Source organism: Chrysemys picta, chromosome 9, assembly GCF_011386835.1.
Source record: "Chrysemys picta bellii isolate R12L10 chromosome 9, ASM1138683v2, whole genome shotgun sequence".
NCBI classification, from domain to species: Eukaryota; Metazoa; Chordata; order Testudines; family Emydidae; genus Chrysemys; species Chrysemys picta.
In genome coordinates, this window is record NC_088799.1 from 22139843 (window position 1) to 22161603 (window position 21761).

Genomic DNA, 21761 nt, shown 5'->3' on the forward strand with positions numbered 1-21761 from the left:
GAAATTCAGCCTGGAAATAAGGCACTTTTAACAGCGAGAGTAATTAATCATTGCAACACTACTAAGGATCATAGTGGATTCTCCATCACTCATAATTTTTAAATCAAGATTGGATATTTTTTCTAAAAGATATGCTGGAGGAATTATTTTAGAGAAGTTTATGGCCTGTACGATACTGGAGGTCAGACTAGATATAGGCGCTGACTCCATGGGAGCTCTGGGGCTTGAGCACCCACAGGAAAAAAATGGTGGGTGCTGAGCACCCACCAGCAGACCCCCTACCAGAACCTTCCAATCCCCCCCGTGCTTCCTGCCCACCTGCGGGCCCCACCCATCAGCACCTCCCCCACTCTCCCAGTGCCTACCGCCTGCCGCGGATCAGCTGTTTCATGGCATCAGGAGGTGCTGGGGTGTAGGAATGTGTTCCTCCCTAATCACAAGCCTTGAAGAACGGCAAACTGTTCCCCTGGCAGTGACGCAGGAGTGACCTTGTTCTAGCGCCTATGTTTGGGAAACTTATTTGGCTGATTTGATTGTTCCCTCGCAGCTGGTGTTCACGCGCTCAAGAGATGGGTTCGTTATCTTATGTGCATGTATATTGCCTAGCCTTTTTACGCGCATGAAATGTAACCACTAAGAAGTGTTGTAAACAAAGCAAGGAGAGAAATAAAAACCCCAGGAAAAGTTTTCCTGGGAGGCTTTTTGCAAGAGGCTTGTAAAGCTCTCTGGCTACCAACAAACCTGGCGTTCTGTTTCCTGCGTCGTCACCACAGCTGGTGACCCCGACGTGATACCCCTCTACTCACCGGCTGGATACGCCGAGCGCGCCCGCGGCTGTTTGCCGCCCCTTATTCGTGAGTATGGGGGGGAAACTTTCCAGTGCCCAGAAGGAGCACGCAAGAGAGTTACAAGAGATTATACGACAGCGATCATGTGTCGCTGTCCCGGTCGCTCATATTGAGGGCCTCCTAAGGGAAATAGATCGCCAGTGCCCCTGGTATCCGGACTGCGGGTCATTACAGCTTTCTGATTGGATACGGATTGGGATCACCTTGTATAGTAAACCCCGTGCCCCAGTTCAGTGCCTGCTGCTCTGGCAGCGCTGTAAGGAGGCACTGGAGGGGTTCGGCCCAGACAGCCCCAAGCCGGTCCCCCTTTTGCCCCCAAGTGATGGGCCACCCCCCTCCTGCCCACAGCTGACCCTCCCTGCGCCGCCGCCCGTGGCGGCGCCCCCCTGCCTACCGGTCGGGCGGGGGGGCGCTGTCGCCGCGGCGGTGCGGCGAGCACGTGAGGCCGGTCTCTTGACCGACGAGGAATCCAAGTGTGGGTTCGAGGCGTTTCCCGTCTCTTGGCGAGATAATGGAAATGGGGGGCAGATAGTGGACTGGGAGGCTCTCCCCTACTCGGTTCTGCGCGAGCTCCGCAAGGCGGTTCGTGAGACCGGGGTGCGGTCCACTTTCACCCTGGGGATCTTGGAAAGTGTGTCAAACGGTTACTTCTTGCTCCCCCAAGATTGGAAAGAGATGTGTCGCATGGTGCTGTCTCCCGCGCAATACGTTGTGTGGGACAGCGAGTACCAGCGAGAGGCGCTTGCGGCAGCAGCACAAGGTGGGGGGGCCTATCTCGCTGAGCAGTTATATGGCACCGGGCAGTTTTCGGGCATCCCCGAGCAGGCGGTGGGCACGCCCCGGGTAGCTTTTCCCATCATTGGCCAGTGTGTCCGTCGAGCGTTCCGCAGGGTCCCCGCTGCAGGCGAGTCCTCTAAGTCCTTTGCGGTTACTCGGCAGGGTGCCACCGAACCGTTCCACCAGTTTATTGACCGCCTCCAAGAGGCAGTCCAGAGGCAGATTGATAACCCACAAGCCCAGACTGAACTAATGATAAAATTGGCTTACGAAAATGCCAATGCAGACTGCCGCCGTGCCATGCAGGCAGTGGTCGGGCGCCCCGGGTATACCCTGGCAGAATTGCTGCAGGCGTGTGCTGACGTAGGCACTCAGACCCATCAGATGGCCCTGCTGGCAGCTGCCCTGCACAAGGGGCAGAAGCCTCAGGGGAACTGCTTTAACTGCCAGAAGCCTGGACATTTTTGGCGGGAGTGTCGGGCCCCTAGGGGGGGCGTGTGTAAAAACAAACCCAAGCCCCGGACAGACCAGAGGCCCCGCACGCTGTGTCCGAAATGCAAAAAGGGCTACCATTGGGCTGCGCAGTGTCGCTTGGCCGGGGGTGACAGCCGGGTCTTGGCTGCTATCCGAGACAACCCCCCGGGAAACTAGTAGGCGGGCCTGCGACCAGCCCGAGACCCAAGGCCGCGCCCCTCTCCGTGCACGACGCCCCTGCCGCCACAAGGGGCAGTGCGGGGATTGACCTTGTTAATCAGGAAAATATGGATATCACTCTCCCCGGGGAGGTCCTCCTCATGCCGTCCCAGATTCAGGGCCCGCTGCCGGAGGGCATGGTGGGCCTTGTCCTACCCCGCTCGTCCGCCAGCAAGCAGGGCCTGTTTGTGGTGCCTGGGGTGGTGGATTCGGACTATGGTGGAATTATCCATGTTCAACTGTGGAGTCATCTCCCGAAACAGCTGTTTCAGGGAGATGCCTGGGCGCAACTCATACTTGTGCCCTACTCCCTTCCGGCAGGGGGAAGAGACGTTCCCCGAACCGGAGGCTTCGGGTCCACCGACCAGCGCACTATTCACCCACAAGTGGCAGCAGTCGTTAAAGACATTGGAGCACCCCAACCCAAACGCATTTACTGCCTCAACGATCAGCCGTTCGAGGGTGTTATCGACTCTGGGGCAGACATCACCGTCATTGCCGCTGCGCAGTGGCCCGCCCATTGGCCCACAGAGCAGGCTCCGGCAGTTTGGGGTGTGGGCGGGGCGCAGGACTCACAACGAAGTGCCCGATGGTTGGAGGTTAGGGCGCCCCAAGGCACCCGCCGCGCCCGTATCCGGCCTATCATTCTCCCCGTCCACCTCAACCTGTGGGGCCGTGATTTATTAACACAGTTCACTGCCACCATTCATATTGATGATTAGGCGTACGGCCCTCCCCCTCCGTTGGCTCACTGACGAGCCCATATGGGTTGCGCAGTGGCCGCTTCCTTTAGAAAAGCTGGAGGCCCTCCAGCACTTGGTTAATGACCAGCTGCAGGCAGGACATTTGGAGGAGTCTACTAGCCCCTTTAATACCCCCGTGTTTGTGATTAAAAAGAAATCTGGCAAGTGGCGCCTCCTGCAGGACCTTCGCGCCATTAACAAAATTATACAGCCTATGGGTCCCCTGCAGTGTGGTACCCCTAATCCCAACCTTATCCCCTGTGATTACCGGTTATTTGTAATAGATTTAAAGGATTGTTTTTTTACCATCCCCCTGCACCCTGAGGACCGGGTGCGTTTTGCCTTCACCGTTCCGGTTTTGAATCACTCCCAGCCCACTCCACGCTATCAGTGGAATGTGCTCCCTCAAGGCATGTTGAATAGTCCCACCTTGTGTCAGCATTTTGTTGCGCAGGCCTTACGGCCCTTCCGCGCAGCACACCCAGATGCCTTAATTTACCACTACATGGACGACATCCTGGTGGCTCACCCCGTCCTCCCTGATGACTGGCTGGACGAACTGCGCCACCAGCTTGCTGCGTGTGGCCTGGTTGTGGCACCGGACAAGATCCAGCGTCAGCCACCCTTTTTGTATCTTGGTCACCGCATGCTCCAGTCATATGCCCGTCCAGTTTGTCCCGAGTTGGTATTGCCCAACCCTCTTACGTTTGTACAGCTTCAACAGTTATTGGGGTCCCTTAATTGGATTCGTCCTTTTTGCCCTCTGACTACCTCCATGCTGTCCCCTCCTTTTTCTGGCCTTCGGCAGGGCCGCCTCCCCGGAGATATTATTCCCATTTCCCAGGAACAGCGCCAAGCGGTCACCCTCATTAACCAGACCCTGGCCCAGGTGTGGGTCGACCGCCGAGAAAGGGAACAGCCCCTTTTTGCCATTTTGCTTCCCACACTCTCACAACCGACAGCTGTCCTCGCCCAGGAGGGGGCGGCAGCGCGTCTTCGTTTAATTGAATGGATTTATTTGACCCACTCCCCTCCGCATACTATTCAGACACTCCCTCAACAGGCCGCAGAGCTGATTTTTAAAGTGCGAGAACGGTCCCGCACCCTCTTGGGTTGGGACCCCGTTGCCATTATTGTCCCCATCCCGGCTAAAGACTGGGAACGCGCTGTCTCTTGCAGTGCCACCCTCCAATTGTCTCTTGCTGACTATGTCGGGGAAGTTAAATATCACATTCCCCCTGACCCTCGTCTTTCGCTCCTACAACAACGTTGCCTTCACCTCCGTCCGTCTTTGTCAACCGTCCCCATTAAGGATGCACTTACCCTTTTTACGGACGGCGGCCCAACACGAGGTGCGGTCAGCTGGCAGGCGCAAGGCACTTGGCAAGTCCGCTTTACCCTGCCCCAGCGCTCCCCACAGCGCGCAGAGCTGGCTGCTGTCATCCTGGCCTGCCGATGTTTCCAGGATGACCCTTTTAATTTGATTACTGACAGTCTTTATGTTACTAATGTTCTTAAGTCTCTTCCAGGTTCCTATGTGTCGCCCTCCTGTGATAACAATTTGTTGGCCCTTTTTCTTACCCTGCAACAGCTCCTTTCCTCCCGCTCTAGCCCACTGTTTGTGACACACATTCGCAGTCACACCACACTACCGGGCCTATTAACAGAAGGTAACGCGGTGGCCGACCAGGCGGTCAAATCGGTGGCCTCAATTTTTTCCTCCCCAATCGAAAGCCACGCCTTTTTTCATCAGTCCGCCAAGGCCCTTGCCAAGCAGTTCACTCTCCCATTGCATCAGGCGCAGGCCATTGTTCGCCAGTGTGACCTTTGCGCTTCTCTCTCCAATAGCCCGGAGGTAGGGGTTAATCCTCGTGGAACCTCGGCTAACCAGCTCTGGCAAATGGATGTTACACATTTCCCTCCCTTTGCCCCCTGGCAGTATCTTCACGTGTGTGTAGATACCTTTTCCCATTATGTGTGGGTCACCCCCCAGAAGGGTGAGGCCTCTCGTCATGTTATTAATCACATGATTCGCGCTATGGCAATCATGGGTCACCCGTCCCATCTTAAGACCGACAACGGCCCCGCCTACTGTAGCTCGGCCTTTGCCTCCTTCTGTACCACGTGGGACATTGTCCACACGTTTGGTATCCCGCATAACCCCACAGGCCAGGCCATTGTGGAACGGGCCAACCGTGCGCTCAAACAAGCCCTGGTCCGCCAAAAACAGAAAGGGGGGATTCCCGTAGGCCTTCCTCCCCGCCAGGAATGGCTGGCTGCAGTGCTTTTTACCCTGAATCATTTGAATTTGACTGACAACTACTCTGCAGCAGAATGTCATTTTCGTAGCTACCAGGCCTTGCCCCGCCCCTTTGTTAAATATCGCAAGGCTCCAGACCCTCAGTGGCATGGCCCAGTGCCCCTTATAACGTGGGGACGGGGGCATGCTGCCGTTTCTCTTCCTACAGGTCCGTTGTGGGTCCCAGCGCGTAACGTCCGCCCGTGGCACGGCGATGGCCTGGCACCAGGGACTGTCGAACCCCATTCCACAGTTCAACCTACATCTGCAGGATCCCGAGCGTCCTCGCCAGCGCCCCCCACGGGGGCCCCCGCAGCGCATAACCTGGGGACAGGTTAAAGCCCTTTCATTGCAGGCCGAGCAGCTGCGAGTGCAGCAGCAGCTGGAACCTACCGCAGAAAATTACCTTGTGGCATTGTTAGCTTGTCTTAATGCTAATTCACTCCTTATTTTGTGTGTATTGGGGAGTTTCCTGTTGGCCCCTGGCTGCCAAGGCGAACCCCAGATGGAGCAGCGGCTGCAGTTTAACACCTGGGTCCACCTGGCAGAAGTATTAAATCAATCTGATTTCTGCCTGGCCGTTGCCCCGGAAATGCAAGGTCTGTTAAGTACTTGCCTTGTTCCTGTCTGTAAACCACCCAGCAACATCTGGGATGTGAGACAGTGAAAGAAATGTGCTGTTTTAAGCTTACTGATAATAGTAATTGCATGTAATAGCAAATTGATATGCTGAAATATTATGCTTAAGCTATCCACCAGGACGTTTTTCCTCCTTGGTGGGATTATATCTAGTCATAGCCACCCTTAGAGTGGATAAAGACCCTTTTATAGTATGGGGTCCTAGTTTTGATTTTTGACGTTTTACTTTGCTGTTTTGTTTGTGTATACCCAATCTAGTGACATTGTGTATGCTATCCTGCGAGAGTGCTTTGTTTAAATACTGCATCTATAAAATAAAATAGGAGGGGATGTAGGAATGTGTTCCTCCCTAATCACAAGCCTTGAAGAACGGCAAACTGTTCCCCTGGCAGTGACGCAGGAGTGACCTTGTTCTAGCGCCTATGTTTGGGAAACTTATTTGGCTGATTTGATTGTTCCCTCGCAGCTGGTGTTCACGCGCTCAAGAGATGGGTTCGTTATCTTATGTGCATGTATATTGCCTAGCCTTTTTACGCGCATGAAATGTAACCACTAAGAAGTGTTGTAAACAAAGCAAGGAGAGAAATAAAAACCCCAGGAAAAGTTTTCCTGGGAGGCTTTTTGCAAGAGGCTTGTAAAGCTCTCTGGCTACCAACAAACCTGGCGTTCTGTTTCCTGCGTCGTCACCACACTGGGGGGAAGGGGCAGGAGCAAGGGGTCAGCGCACTTAGCGGAGGGGGCGGAACTGGGCGGGGCAGGAAGAGGTGGGGGCAGAGCGGGGGATGGGGCCTTAGTTGAAGGGGTGGTGTGAGGGTGGGGCTTGGGCAGAGCCAGGGGAGAGTATCCCCTGGCAGATTAGAAACTTGGCACCTATGAGACTAGATGATCAGGTCCCTTCTGGCCTTGGAATCTATGAATCTTTAATGTTAGCCTAAGGGAACTGCATGGGTGACTGCTAGTATATCCATCATAATATGCAGCTATGGCACTGTGTCCCCAAAGGTAACCCACATCCATATCAATCCCCTGTTTTAAATACTGAATCAGGTGTGAAACACACACTATTGTCCTTGGAAAAAAATACATAACATTCAATTACAAAAGGCTGCAAAACCCTTTTTTGTGACAAAGACTCCAGGCGTTTAAACCTGAGCGCTTCTCTACTCAGGGCAAAAACGAAGGGGCAGCACACTTTTTCGAGTGGTCAGAACATGAGACCAATCTAAAGATGTTTGTGGAGACTTTTAACTTCTTCCTCTACTTATGTAATCCCAGCCTCCTGTATTATCAGCTGCTGAACCAAGGACTGAGTGTCCTAACCCAGCTTCTTTCTTTACATGTGCAAAGCACTATAGACACTAATTACTTCCCCTCCTCCTCTATTATTCTTGTGCAGTTCTGATGGTTTTTCATAAGACAACTCAACATCAGTAATAAAGTAATGCTGCAAGAACACCTACCAGTTCTATCCTGATTGCTATTCTGCACCTTTTTTAAGGGAACACTAAAGTGGTTCTACTGACTTGTGCAGGTGGATGATTGGAGGGCATAACAGGCCTTTAGGCTGTGAAAATTATTTTTATTTAGCCAATCGCCAATAAAAATGCATGAGTGTGAATTAAGATTTAGCAAATGGGTCAAAAATGGATCTCAAATCTGGTATCCTGCCTCCAGCACTGTTCAGTGCCTGATGCTTCAGAGCAAGGCAAAAATAACTCATAGGGCACCTAGTCAGTTGTACAATAAGGCACATAGGAGAAAATTTCCTTCCAGACCTACTGGCAGGTTATACCTTGAAGTATGAGATTTAATTATGCTTATCATAATAGAGACAGAATAACTACAAATTATTTATTGGTCATAAACTTAATCCAGCCCTTTAAAAAAATCCAGCTGCAGTTTGATTGTGTGAGAGGGATTTTTCATCAAAAATATTTTAAGATGAATTTAAAATGAAACTAATAAAATGTACTGCAGTTTCACTCTTTCTAAATGTATTTGATTGTCCATAGGGCAAAACCCCATTGTCAGTTCATAGAATCATAGAATATCAGAGTTGGAAGGGACCTCAAGAGGTCATCTAGTCCAACCCCCTGCTCAAAGCAGGACCAATTCCCAGCTAAATCATCCCAGCCAGGGCTTTGTCAAGCCGGGCCTTAAAAACCTCCAAGGAAGGAGACTCCACCACCTCCCTAGGTAACGCATTCCAGTGTTTCACCACCCTCCTAGTGAAATAGTTTTTCCTGATATCCAACCTGGACCTCCCCCACTGCAACTTGAGACCATTGCTCCTTGTTCTGTCATCTGCCACCACTGAGAACAGCCGAGCTCCATCCTCTTTGGAACCCCCCTTCAGGTAGTTGAAGGCTGCTATCAAATCCCCCCTCATTCTTCTCTTCTGGAGACTAAACAATCCCAGTTCCCTCAGCCTCTCCTCATAAGTCATGTGCTCCAGACCCCTAATCATTTTTGTTGCCCTCCGCTGGACTCTTTCCAATTTTTCCACATGCTTCTTGTAGTGTGGGGCCCAAAACTGGACACAGTATTCCAGATGAGGCCTCGATCTGCTGGCAATGCCCCTACTTATACAGCCCAAAATGCCGTTAGCCTTCTTGGCAACAAGAGCACACTGTTGACTCATATCCAGCTTCTCGTCCACTGTGACCCCTAGGTCCTTTTCTGCAGAACTGCTACCTAGCCATTCGGTCCCTAGTCTGTAGCAGTGCATGGGATTCTTCCGTCCTAAGTGCAGGACTCTGCACTTGTCCTTGTTGAACCTCATCAGGTTTTTTTCTGCCCAATCCTCTAATTTGTCTAGGTCCCTCTGTATCCGATCCCTACCCTCTAGTGTATCTACCACGCCTCCTAGTTTAGTGTCATCTGCAAACTTGCTGAGAGTGCAGTCCACACCATCCTCCAGATCATTAATAAAGATATTAAACAAAACCGGCCCCAGGGCCGACCCTTGGGGCACTCCGCTTGAAACCGGCTGCCAACTAGACATGGAGCCATTGATCACTACCCGTTGAGCCCGACGGTCTAGCCAGCTTTCTATCCACCTTACAGTCCATTCATCCAGCCCATACTTCTTTAACTTGGCAGCAAGAATATTGTGGGAGACCGTATCAAAAGCTTTGCTAAAGTCAAGGAATAACACATCCACTGCTTTCCCCTCATCCACAGAGCCAGTTATCTCATCATAGAAGGCAATTAGGTTAGTCAGGCACGACTTCCCCTTCGTGAATCCATGCTGACTGTTCCTGATCACTTTCCTCTCCTCTAAATGTTTCATAATTGATTCCTTGAGGACCTGTTCCATGATTTTTCCAGGGACTGAGGTGAGGCTGACTGGCCTGTAGTTCCCCGGATCCTCCTTCTTCCCTTTTTTAAAGATGGGCACTACATTAGCCTTTTTCCAGTCATCTGGGACCTCCCCCGATCGCCATGAGTTTTCAAAAATAATGGCTAATGGCTCTGCAATCTCACCCGCCAACTCCTTTAGCACCCTCGGATGCAGCGCATCCGGCCCCATGGACTTGTGCACGTCCAGTTTTTCTAAATAGTCCCGAACCACTTCTTTCTCCACAGAGGGTTGGTCACCTTCTCCCCATGCTGTACTGCCCAGTGCAGCAATCTGGGAGCTGACCTTGTGCGTGAAGACAGAGGCAAAAAAATCATTGAGTACATTAGCTTTTTCCACATCCTCGGTCACTAGGTTGCCTCCCTCATTCAGTAAGGGGCCCACACTTTCCTTGATTTTCTTCTTGTTGCTAACATACCTGAAGAAACCCTTCTTGTTACTCTTAACATCTCTTGCTAACTGCAACTCCAAGTGTGATTTGGCCTTCCTGATTTCACTCCTGCACGCCTGAGCAATATTTTTATACTCCTCCCTGGTCATTTGTCCAATCTTCCACTTCTTGTAAGCTTCTTTTTTGCGTTTAAGATCAGCAAGGATTTCACTGTTTAGCCAAGCTGGTCGCCTGCCATATTTACTATTCTTTCTACACATCGGGATGGTTTGTTCCTGCAACCTCAATAAGGATTCTTTAAAATACAGCCAGCTCTCCTGGACCCCTTTGCCCTTCATGTTATTCTCCCAGGGGATCCTGCCCATCTGTTCCCTGAGGGAGTCAAAGTCTGCTTTTCTGAAGTCCAGGGTCCGTATTCTGCTGCTCTCCTTTCTTCCTTGTGTCAGGATCCTGAACTCGACCATCTCATGGTCACTGCCTCCCAGGTTCCCATCCACTTTTGCTTCCCCTACTAGTTCTTCCCTGTTTGTGAGCAGCAGGTCAAGAAAAGCTTTGCCCCTAGTTGGTTCCTCCAGCACTTGCACCAGGAAATTGTCCCCTACACTATCCAAAAATTTCCTGGCTTGCCTGTGCACCACTGTCTTGCTCTCCCAGCAGATATCAGGGTGATTAAAGTCTCCCATGAGAACCAGGGCCTGCGATCTAGCAACTTCTGCTAGTTGCCAGAAGAAAGCCTCGTCCACCTCATCCCCCTGGTCTGGTGGTCTATAGCAGACTCCAACCACGACATCACCCTTGTTGCTCACACTTCTCAACTTTATCCAGAGACTCTCAGGTTTTTCTGCAGTTTCATACCGGAGCTCTGAGCAGTCATACTCCTCTCTTACATACAACGCAACTCCCCCACCTTTTCTGCCCTGCCTGTCCTTCCTGAACAGTTTATATCCATCCATGACAGTACTCCAGTCATGTGAGTTATCCCACCAAGTCTCTGTTATTCCAGTCACATCATAGTTCCCTGACTGTGCCAGGACTTCTAGTTCTCCCTGCTTGTTTCCCAGGCTTCTTGCATTTGTGTATAGGCACTTAAGATAACTCATCGATCGTCCCTCTTTCTCAGCATGAGACAGGAGTCCTCCCCTCTTGCGCTCTCCTGCTTGCGCTTCCTCCCAGGATCCCATTTCCCCACTTACCTCAGGGCTTTGGTCTCCTTCCCCCGGTGAACCTAGTTTAAAGCCCTCCTCACTAGGTTAGCCAGCCTGCTGGCGAAGATGCTCTTCCCTCTCTTTGTTAGGTGGAGCCCGTCTCTGCCTAGCACTCCTTCTTCTTGGAACACCATCCCATGGTCGAAGAATCCAAAGCCTTCTCTCCGACACCACCTGCGTAGCCATTTGTTGACTTCCACGATTCGACGGTCTCTACCCCGGCCTTTTCCTTGCACAGGGAGGATGGACGAGAACACCACTTGTGCCTCAAACTCCTTTATCCTTCTTCCCAGAGCCACGTAGTCTGCAGTGATTCGCTCAAGGTCATTCTTGGCAGTATCGTGGAGAAGCAGGAAGGGGTAGCGATCCGAGGGCTTGATGAGTCTCGGCAGTCTCTCCGTCACATCGTGTATCCTAGCTCCTGGCAAGCAGCAGACCTCTCGGTTTACCCGGTCGGGGCGGCAGATAGATGACTCAGTCCCCCTGAGGAGGGAGTCCCCGACCACCACCACCCTCCTCCTCCTCTTGGGAGTGGTGGTCGTGGAACCCCCATCCCTAGGACAGTGCATCTTTTGCCTTCCAATCGGTGGAGTCTCCTTCTGCTCCCTTCCCTCAGATGGGTCATCTAGTCCACTCTCCGCATTAGTACCTGTAGAGAGAACATGGAAACGATTGCTCACCTGTATCTCCATTGCTGGTGCATGGACCTCTTTCTCCTTCTGGAGGTCACATGCTGCCAAACCTCCTCACAATCCTTCTGTCCCTGCTGCGCCTGCTCTGAATCTTCAGAACATTGCGGCCGTAGAAGCATCTCCTGACGTCTGTCTAGGAAATCTTCATTTTCCCTTATGCAATGCAGAGTCGACACTCGTTTCTCCAGCCCTCGAACCTTCTCTTCCAACATGGAGACCAGCTTGCACTTTGTACAGACAAAGTCGCTTCTGTCCTGTGGAAGAAAGACAAACATGGCACAACCTGTGCAGGTTACAACAGCTGATCGCTTTACACAGAAAAGGTCAGGCCTGTGATACTATGCTTCCGAATGGAACTTCTATTGACCTCAATGGCAGACTTGCACATGTAGGAGAACATTGGAGTTCAGATCTGCTAGTGGCCCTCAGAACAGAATTTTGTGCTCAGACTGGATGAAAGAAAAGATATGTAGAAATCCCATAGGACACAGGAGATGTAGAAATCCCTTAGGCTATTGCCATATGCAGTGCCATTTCTCTGTGGCTAACAGTTATTCAATGGTTGGTTTCAGAGTAGCAATGAAAAGTTATTCAATGAAAAGTCACATCAGCTCATTTTCAGCAAGTAAGAAACAGAGAAGATGATCTCATAATGTGTGATTAAGGCTTTTCAAAATACGTAACCCTTTACTGTACTATAGAAAACACACTGCATGGTGGAAATATACTATCACTTCATTGTGGTCTGATCCAAAGCTCACTGATGTCAATGGCAGTCTTTCCATTGACTTGAGGTGGCTATGGACTGGTTCTGATATCAGTCATTCCTCAGTAAATCTCAAGTAGTTACACTGAAGATGATAGAATTTCTCTAGATTTACTTCAGAGTAATGAGCTCAAAGTCTGGCTTTAATTTGAAGTCAGCATGCACTTTACAAGAGCGGTGGTTTTCCCTGTGTTTAACTTCTGTTTTCAACAAGGGTGGACCAGGAAACAGCTGTGGGTAGCGGTGGGAAGGGGAGAGGAAAGACGGGCATAGTAACATTCATGACTTGTGATCACTTCACTGTGAAGGGGTTATGTGCCTATCTGGACAGCCTTGTATGGATCACAGTCACAGGTCAGGGTTTGCTACTGCTTTAATAGTAATCAATGAATATGCACTACAAAAGGAAGAGAAGTTGATATTTGGCTCATGCAGCATCAACAGTAAAGATTCTGCTATCAGAATGCAGTTAACAACTGTGATAATGATGCATGAGGCGGAATGGAAAGTTTTACTCATTCGCTCACCTTGGGCAAGTTCCTTCTCCCATAGCTGTGTATTTAACACACCCAAGGAACCGATCTCTGGGATAAACAAGGACCATTTACAGTTACTTTTCAAAGTAGAACTAGACCAATAGATTCTGCAATCTGATTTTTTTTATGTAGATGTGTACTTATTTTCCTCTTGAGATTATGTCAGGGGCTCTTTAGCAGTTAGAACCTCACTTATTTCTACCACCCTATTCATCCGGTAAAATGATTGTATAGTATATTATGCAAACAAAGAGCAACTTTCTGTGCTATTGGGTGTGCATTTGCACACACTGCGCACCTAGACATAGATTTAATAATTTAGGCTGCAATCCAAAGTACTATGTATGTGAACTATGTCTAAATTAAAGGGCTCTTCAATCTAGCAGAGAATTTTATGGCCTTTGGTATACAGGAGGTCAGATTACAAGTTCTAATGGTCCCTTTTGGCTTTAAAATCTATCAATCTACTAATGCAATTGAAGGATATTAATCTCTGGATTTCCTGACTTTTGTGCGTCTCATTTCTCAGTCTTAACATAACATTTACGCTTCTTCCTGCATCATGTAATTTTAGTAATCATAGCTGCTGAGTAAAGGTCTGCTAAAGGCCCATCACACATATAGCCGCAGTGAGGAGCAGCAGTAGCAGCAAGGAGGAAGTGAAAGGATTCAGCTATGAGAATTTCTCATCTTTTACTCATTCTTTCTCGGCATTGACTGAAAACTGGAATGTGTGTTGCATTTCTTTTTTGAGACTGCTGATGGGATTTGGATTGATAGTTTCATTTAATTTCTAAGCAGTAATTTCTCTCCTAGGTACAGCATATGAAGTGTAAAACTAAAAAACAACAAAACAACTATGTCTGAAATGATTACTACAAACAAACAACAGCGTGCTAATTCTTAGGCTTCTGAACTGTTACCATCTCACAAGCAGTGGCAGTTCTGCAGGCCATGTCACTTCTCTGAGGCCATTGTTTTAATTTAAAGCAGTAGCAGTTTGTGCTTGCTACTGGGAACACAGCTGCGTATATTAGTAGCTTTCCAGAAATCATATACTGACACTAGCCTTGGAAAATTTTACTCATTCACTCACCTTGGGCAAGGCTTTTATTTTGTGTGTGAATATCATATTGTTCTATTATAATTATCAATATTGATATTCAGATAGCACCCAAAATGTGCTAGGCACTGTACAAACATATGGGACAATACAGTCTGTGCCCCAGAACACCCACAGTTTTGGGCTACCATACACTGCTTACCTCACCTCAAGGTCCCTGTAGGATGGATTAAAAACATAAAAGCAGCAAAGAGTCCTGTGACACCTTATAGACTAACAGACGTATTGGAGCATGATACGTCTGTTAGTCTATAAGGTGCCACAGGACTCTTTGCTGCTTTTACAGATCCAGGCTAACACGGCTACCCCTTTGATACTTAAAAACATAAGAATGGCTACACTGGGTCAGATCAATTGTCCATGTAGTACAGTATCCTGTCTTCTGACAGTGGCCTTTGCTAGATGCTTCAGAGGGAGTGAACAGAACAGGGCAATTTATCGAATGATCGATTCCCTGTCATTCAGTCCTAGATTCTAGCAGTCAGAGGTTTAGGGACAGTCAGACCATGGGGTTGCTGACTATCCCTGACCATCTTGGCTAGTAGCCATTGATGGACGTATCCTCCATGAACTTATCTAATTCTTTTTTTAACCCAGTTATACTTTTGGCTTTCACAACATCCATATCCTGGCAACATCCAACCCTGGCAGCAGGTTACACAGGTTGACTGTGTTATGTGAAGAAGAAATTCCTTATGTTTGTTTTAAACCTGCTGCCTGTTAACTTCATTGGGTGACCTCCTGGTTCATGTGTTATGTGAAGGGGTAAATAAAACTTCCTTATTCACTCTCTCCACACCATTCATGGTTTTATAGACCTGTATCACATCCCACCTCAGTTGTCTCTTTTCCAAGCTGAACACTCCCAGTCTTTTTAATCTCTCCTCATATGGAAGCAGTTCCATACTCCTAATAATTTTTGTTGCCCTTCTCTGTACTTTTTTCAGTTCTAATATATCTTTTTTGAGATAGGGTGCCCAAAATTGCACACAGTATTCAAGGTGTGGGATTACCATGCATTTATATTGTGGAATTATGGTATCTTCTGTCTTCTTATCTATTCTTTTCCTAATGGTTCTTAACATTCTGTTAGCTTTTTTGACTGCTACTGCACATTGAGCAGATGTTTTCAGAGAACTATCTATGATGACTCCAAGATCTCTTTCTTGAGTGGTAACAGCTAATTTAGAACCCAACATTTTGTATCTATAATTAGAATTATGTTAGCCAGTGTGCATTACTTTGCATTTATCAATATTGAAGTTCATCTGTCATTTTGTTGCCCAATCATGCAGTTTTGTGAGATCCCTTTGTGACCCTTTGCAGTCTGGTTTGGGCTGAACTATCTTGAGTAATTTTGTATCGTCTACAAATTTTGCCATCTCACTGTTTACCTCTTTTTCTAGATCATATATAAATATGTTGAACTGCTCTGGTCCCATTACAGATCCTTGGGAGACCCCAGCTATTTACCCCTCTCCACTGTGAAAACTGACCATTTATTCCTACCCTTCGTTTCCTATTTTTAACCAGTTACTGATCCATTAGAAGACCTTCCCTCTTATCCCATGACTGCTTACTTTGCTTAAGAGCCTTTGATGATTGACCTCGTCAAAGCTTTTCTGGAAGTCCAAGTACACTATGCCCACTGGATCACCTTTGTCCACATGTTTGTTGACACCCTCAAAGAATTCTAATAGATTGATGAAGCATGATTTCCCTTTACAAAAATTGTGTTGACTCTTCTCCAACATATTGTGTTCTTCTGTATGTCTGGTAATTCTATTCTTGACTATAGTTTCAAACAATTTGCCTGATATTGAAGTTAGGCTCACTGGCCTGTAATTGCCAGGATCGCCTCTGGAGCTTTTAAAAAAATCGGTGTCACATTAGCTATCTGCCAGTCATCTGGTACAGAGTCTGACTAAAGTGATAGGTTACACACTGCAGTTAATAGTTCTACAATTTCATATTTGAGTTCCTTCAGAACTCTTGGGTGAATACCATCTGGTCCAGGTGATATCATCATCCCCCAGGAGGTTTTCTTATCTTCCCTCTTTCTCTTTTTGGGGAGAGATGGCCCAGCATCTCCTTCTCTTGTCCCTGTGGAAGGAGAGTGAATGTATCTCCCCATGGAAAGAGTATTTGATCTTCTTGGAGGGCTCAGGGAACTCCACACATGCTACCTCTCTACTATGGGTCTGAGTTGACTGGGCATGTGTTTCATTCCTCTGTATTCATTACTCAAGTAAAACTCCCTTTGAAGTCAATGGAAGTTTTCCCTAAGTAATGACTGCAGGATCAGGTCCAGATGTATGTCATTTATACATCCAATGCAGTCTAAGACTAACACCTGGGAAAATTTCTCCACCCACGTTTCCTAAATGGCTTTCATTTGTCAAACAAGCCATTAGAGAAATGATGTGTGGTCTAACTGGAAATGCTTATTTGGGACTTAGGTCACTATTCGAAATAATCCAAGTGAAACTCTGCAATTCCCTTTTTCATAACTTTATATATTTCACTTTTATTTTGAAGGCATGTTTCTTTCCCAGATGATTTGTTATCATGAAGGACAGAACTATATTAAGACTTATCATGCAGCTCTCTCTGATTCCAGGATTTTGGTACATGAAATCTTGTTTGTTTGTTTGTTTTTCTACAAGATTTGTGCTTATTCTGTTTTTGCATTTTTTCCACTGGATGCTGAAGATTATGGACCAGAAAATCCATGAAATTAGTGGAGTGACAGTAATTTACACCAGCTGTGGATCTAGTCTTTGATTTTATCCTGATCAAAGACCTGAAAATGTGTATTAATTTTGCACCAACATTTTCAAACAGCTGGAAGCATACACAGAACAATGACTTTATGATATGAAAATAGTACAACAATTAGATGTGAATTAAATCATGGTTTAATTAAAAATGAACAGGGAGGGCCTGGTTCATTGGGGTTACCCTAGGGTAAAACAGCTGCAACAAACTGAAGAATCAAGACCCAAATATTTTGCAGCAGATACAGAGAACTCCAGATCCTAATGTTATGTGTGACCTAAATGTACATAGAAGAGGCCAGTTACTGCTCTCATTTGCACAGGGGCAAATCCAGAGTGAGTCCATTGACTTCAGTAGAGTTACTGCATATTTACACTCATGCAACTGAGAGCAGTATTTGGTCCAGATAGTATACATTACCTAACCATATGGTTAACTCAGGTTTTTCAGCTAAATTCTAAACCAGTTGCTCAATTAACAACCACAGAACTATTTCTCTATTAATAAGGAAGAAATAAAGAAAAAGGTTACAAGTTTATTTCCTATTTGCTGAGACCACTGATGAGTAAAGGAGTTGGGCTCAAATAAGAAATAAGAACCTTTACTTTACAGTCCAACTAGACCTCAATCATTTTCAATGTTCAAATAGTTTGCCTTCTTTTGTTTCCATCTTCATGTTCCTTAGCACTTCCAAGCTTTGACTGGGCTGGGACTGTAAGCAGAACTGCCAAAATACCATGGTTACGGGTTTCATAGGGGTAGCCATGTTAGTCTGTATCAGCAAAAACAATGAGGAGTCCTTGTGGCACCTTAGAGACTAACAAATTTGTTAGTCTCTAAGGTGCCACAAGGACTCCTCATTGTTTCTGCAAAATACCATGGTAATTCCTGGCAGGCTCTTAGGGAAACCTGATGTTGCAAGGTTTTCCAGTTCAGAGCAGTTTGGATAAATTTTGGCTCAACCTGAACTTCTTGATGCTTATCTGACCCAAATCTCTGAACATTTTTTTAGTTTGCCCATCTTTATTTCAGTGGGCCCATTCCAGCTTCCATTGGTATGAAGGCAAGATTTTGCCATCAACTTCCATAGAAATGGGGTAGAGTTATACAGGAATGGAAGAAACTCAGTAAGTGGAAATTTCTGAGCTACATAGGAGACTATTGAGACAAATACTGTGTCTGGGTTTTAAAAGAATTGGTTAATTGTAGAAATTTAGCTAGAAATGTTAATTGAGATGATGGAATAATAACATGGCTGTGAGCCTTCAGAGGTCAGGGAGGAAACCGTCCAACCCATGCACTGAGTTGCCTATTTTGTGCTTTATAAAATTTTAAATTGTGCTTTTTACTGAAGCATCAGTTATTGTTCATTACAAAAGCTGGGAAGCTGCCATAGATGCCCCAATATTTTCATCTGGTCTGACAATTCGTACATCTATTTCTTAACTGTTTTGGGGGCTTCCACTATAGCTCACCTCCTCGCACCAGAAACCCTTCAATTCTCAGTCTCATTGTCAAATAATTTACTAAGTAAACATAGGTAAAATCTAATCATCATGTTGTATAAATTCAGGAAACATTGGCAAGTAAGTTTAAAAAACAAGGTTCATTTAAAAATTCTATTTTTAATTTCAGAGAGATGTAACATTCATTGTTTGAACTGAAAAATGCTGTGCCTTGAATCTCTTACCTTGAGTTTAGGGCCTGATCCTGCAAACACTTATGACTGGACTTAACTTTACTTGATGTCAACTTTAGGTGCGCATGTGCATGAAGTTAAGCCCATGCATTAGCATGTGCAGGATCAGGTCATTAGTGCTGAGCATACTTCAATGGGATGACTCATGACAGTTAGCACCATGCCCAGGACTAAGGGTTTGCAGGATCTGGCCCTTTGTGAATAAAGGTTTCATTTTGTTTTACAATAACAAGGAAGAGAAACTGCATTAGAGAGCGTAGGCTTACATAGGAATCTGAACTTCCCAGATCGTAAACCTCCCCCGTTGAATTTTCCTGGGGATGCCCTCTGCTAGGGCCAAGCAAATACCAAATTGGGGTTGAAACCACATGAATAGACTGAGGGCTATAGGACATTTTTTTATGCTTGCTATAATTTTTATTCAAGAAAAATCCATATAAAGGATATTGCTGTGACTTCAGCCAGCAGACTTAGGGCTGAATCCTGAAAGTGCTTATGACTTGTGAAGAGTTTAGATAGTAAGGTCTTTGGGGCAGGAGCTGTTCTGTTCTGTTGTTTGTTCTGTTTTTGTACAGTACCTTGCATAATGGAGTCCTGGAACCCTGGCTGGGGCTTCTGGTGGTACTGCACTACAAATAGTAATAGGACTTACTGTCAGAAAGAGACTACTCACAGCACCCAGCATTTTCAGGATCAGGCCCATTAAGATTGACAGCTGTGGCTCAAAACTACAATCAGCTAATCAGTTGGTTCCTAAATCCTAAGTTATCTATTTATGTGCTTATTGTCACAGGAATGTCAGGAGGAGAAGAAATTAGAGAAATCTGTGAATGTGCTGATCTGTGAAGCTTCTGTTTGCCACTTTTCAACAATGAGAGGTAGAGCAGATCACAAATGTATTTATTTTCTTGCAAGAAAATTCAAAGAAAATTAATTATTTCATCAACATTTTTTGATGTGAAACGAACAAACTAACCCTTATTTTTCATTTTTTTGACTACCAGAAACTAGATTTTTGTTTTTTTTCAATGAAAACCTGAAAAATTTAAACAAAAGAATATTTCTTTAGAAAATTTTTGTCAAAAAGCCAGTTTTTCATGAAAAAGAGTCTTGTTGAAAATTTTGCAACCATCTCTAGTGTCAGTGTGCTGTTTCAGTAGAATACTGAAAACCTCAAGCCTGAGTGGTCTGTCGATCATGATTAGGGCCCTACCAAATTCACGGCCCATTTTGGTAAATTTCATGGTCGTAGGATTTTAAAAATCATAAATTTCATTATTTCAGATATTTAAATCTGAAATTTCACAGTATTGTAATTGTGGGGGTCCTGACCCAAAAAGGAGTTGTGGGGGGTCACAGGTTATTGTAGGGGGTTGCGGTACTGCTACCCTTACTTCTGCGCTGCTGCTGGCAGCGCGCGCCCTTCAGAGCGGGCGCCCAGCCCACAGCCACCGCTGTCCAGCCGCCCAGCTCTGAAGGCACCGCAGAAGTAAGGGTGGGAATACCACGACCCCCCTAAAATAACCTTGCAATTCCCTTTTCGGTCAGGTCCCCCAATTTAAGAAATGCTTATTTCACGGGGAGACCAGATTTCATGGTCTGTGACATGTTTTTCATGGCCATGAATTTGGTAGGATCCTAATCATGATGTGAGTACGATGTAGTCAGTTATGGCCTTACTCTGCTCCTAGTGAAGTCAATGTCAAAACTCCCATCCAACTCAGGACAGGGGGGACTGGTCCCTTACTTAGCATCTGGCTAATATCCTTGTGGATGGGTGGATAGCACAGATTAGGGAGCAACCATGGAGACTCTCAAACATCATTCAAGCATTAAAAAACAAGTTGATATTCTGGAGAAGATAGTCTATACATGCCCAACAACATAATGGTAAATGAGTTGAATAGTGGTCTGTTATTTTGTATTTGCTTTCCCCTGTCATATATGTATTAGCTCCTTGACCTTTAGGAATGTATGAGGAAGGGGAATGAGACTCGTATCTATCTGCGTATCTGAGTGCCCAGACACAGAGGTACGATATATGTAAGAGAAAATGGATACAATCTCTAGATAGAGATGGTGTTATTCCTCCTCAACTTCCATGAGAGGCGCTTGATGGATGCTTGATGGCTAAAAAAAGGAACCCAAGCTGCAATATCTCGACTATATTTTGACAGGAAGTGGGTAGTACTGAAGCTTCTCGTATAAAATATGCACTAAACAGCGTTAGTTCAATTTCAGAAGAAAGTTAGTCCTGTAACAAAAACAAGGCTTATTTTTAAATGCAAAATTGCATGTTTTTCAAACAGAGGTGGTCCAAGACATGTCGATTTAAAACCTGGGGAAACCCTCTGATATCAGGTAGATGCAACGATGGATAGAGGAAAAAGCAGCTTTTCCCCCTTAATGTTGGTATTTCTGATATTTTAAATATACTGAGAGATATTGAAATGGCAAATAAATATTTTTGTCTATTTATATACTCAAGATAATTAGGTAATTCAGTCAGTGTTCCTAAAATTAGTATCATATACCTTCATTTATGCAAAAAACACATTTTTCTGATGCAGTGAACAGTATCATGAAAGAACCAGATTGCTGGAAAATGGAACATAAAGAGATACAATAAATAAAACAGCTTTTTGCTACGACACTTTTGCAGCCTTTTAACATAGTCATCAAATAGGTGATTTTGGATTACAATGTGCATAATTTGATGTTATTTTATGTTTTATTATATCATTGGAATTACCCCATTGAATCAAACATCTAGTCCAGAACTCTGTCTCTGACAGTGACCAGTTGCAAATAGCTCAGAAGAAGGTTCATGTACCCGCAGAGTAAATGGAGAATTTTTTTTTTTAACAAACCCTTTCAGTTAGTGGCTGGCTAATGTCTTGATGCATGAGGGTTTGTATCTCTTACAAAAAATCCTATGTAGTTTTTACTTTGGATATTCTCATTATCCATATAATGCATATCTTGTCATATTTTAAACTCTACTGTCTTGACCTGATCTGTGGCAATGAGTTCCACAGGTTAAATATTCATTGTCTATTTTTTATACATTTTTAATTTGTTGCCTTTCAGTTACATTATATTATGAGAGAGTGAGTAGGCATGATCAGTTTACCTTCTCCATGCGAGTCACTTTTTTTATACTTCTATTATTCATGTCCTTTGCAGACTCAACAGTCTCAATCATTTAATC

General features: G+C 46.0%; 1 long non-coding RNA gene across 1 annotated transcript; it reads left to right on the forward strand.

The window, feature by feature from the left end:
* The first annotated feature begins 411 nt into the window (after window positions 1-411).
* On the forward strand, window positions 412-6658 carry LOC135973487 (uncharacterized). The gene is made up of 2 exons (XR_010590346.1): window positions 412-854; window positions 5530-6658. It is a non-coding gene; the product is annotated as an uncharacterized LOC135973487 (long non-coding RNA).
* Window positions 6659-21761: the final 15103 nt, after the last annotated feature.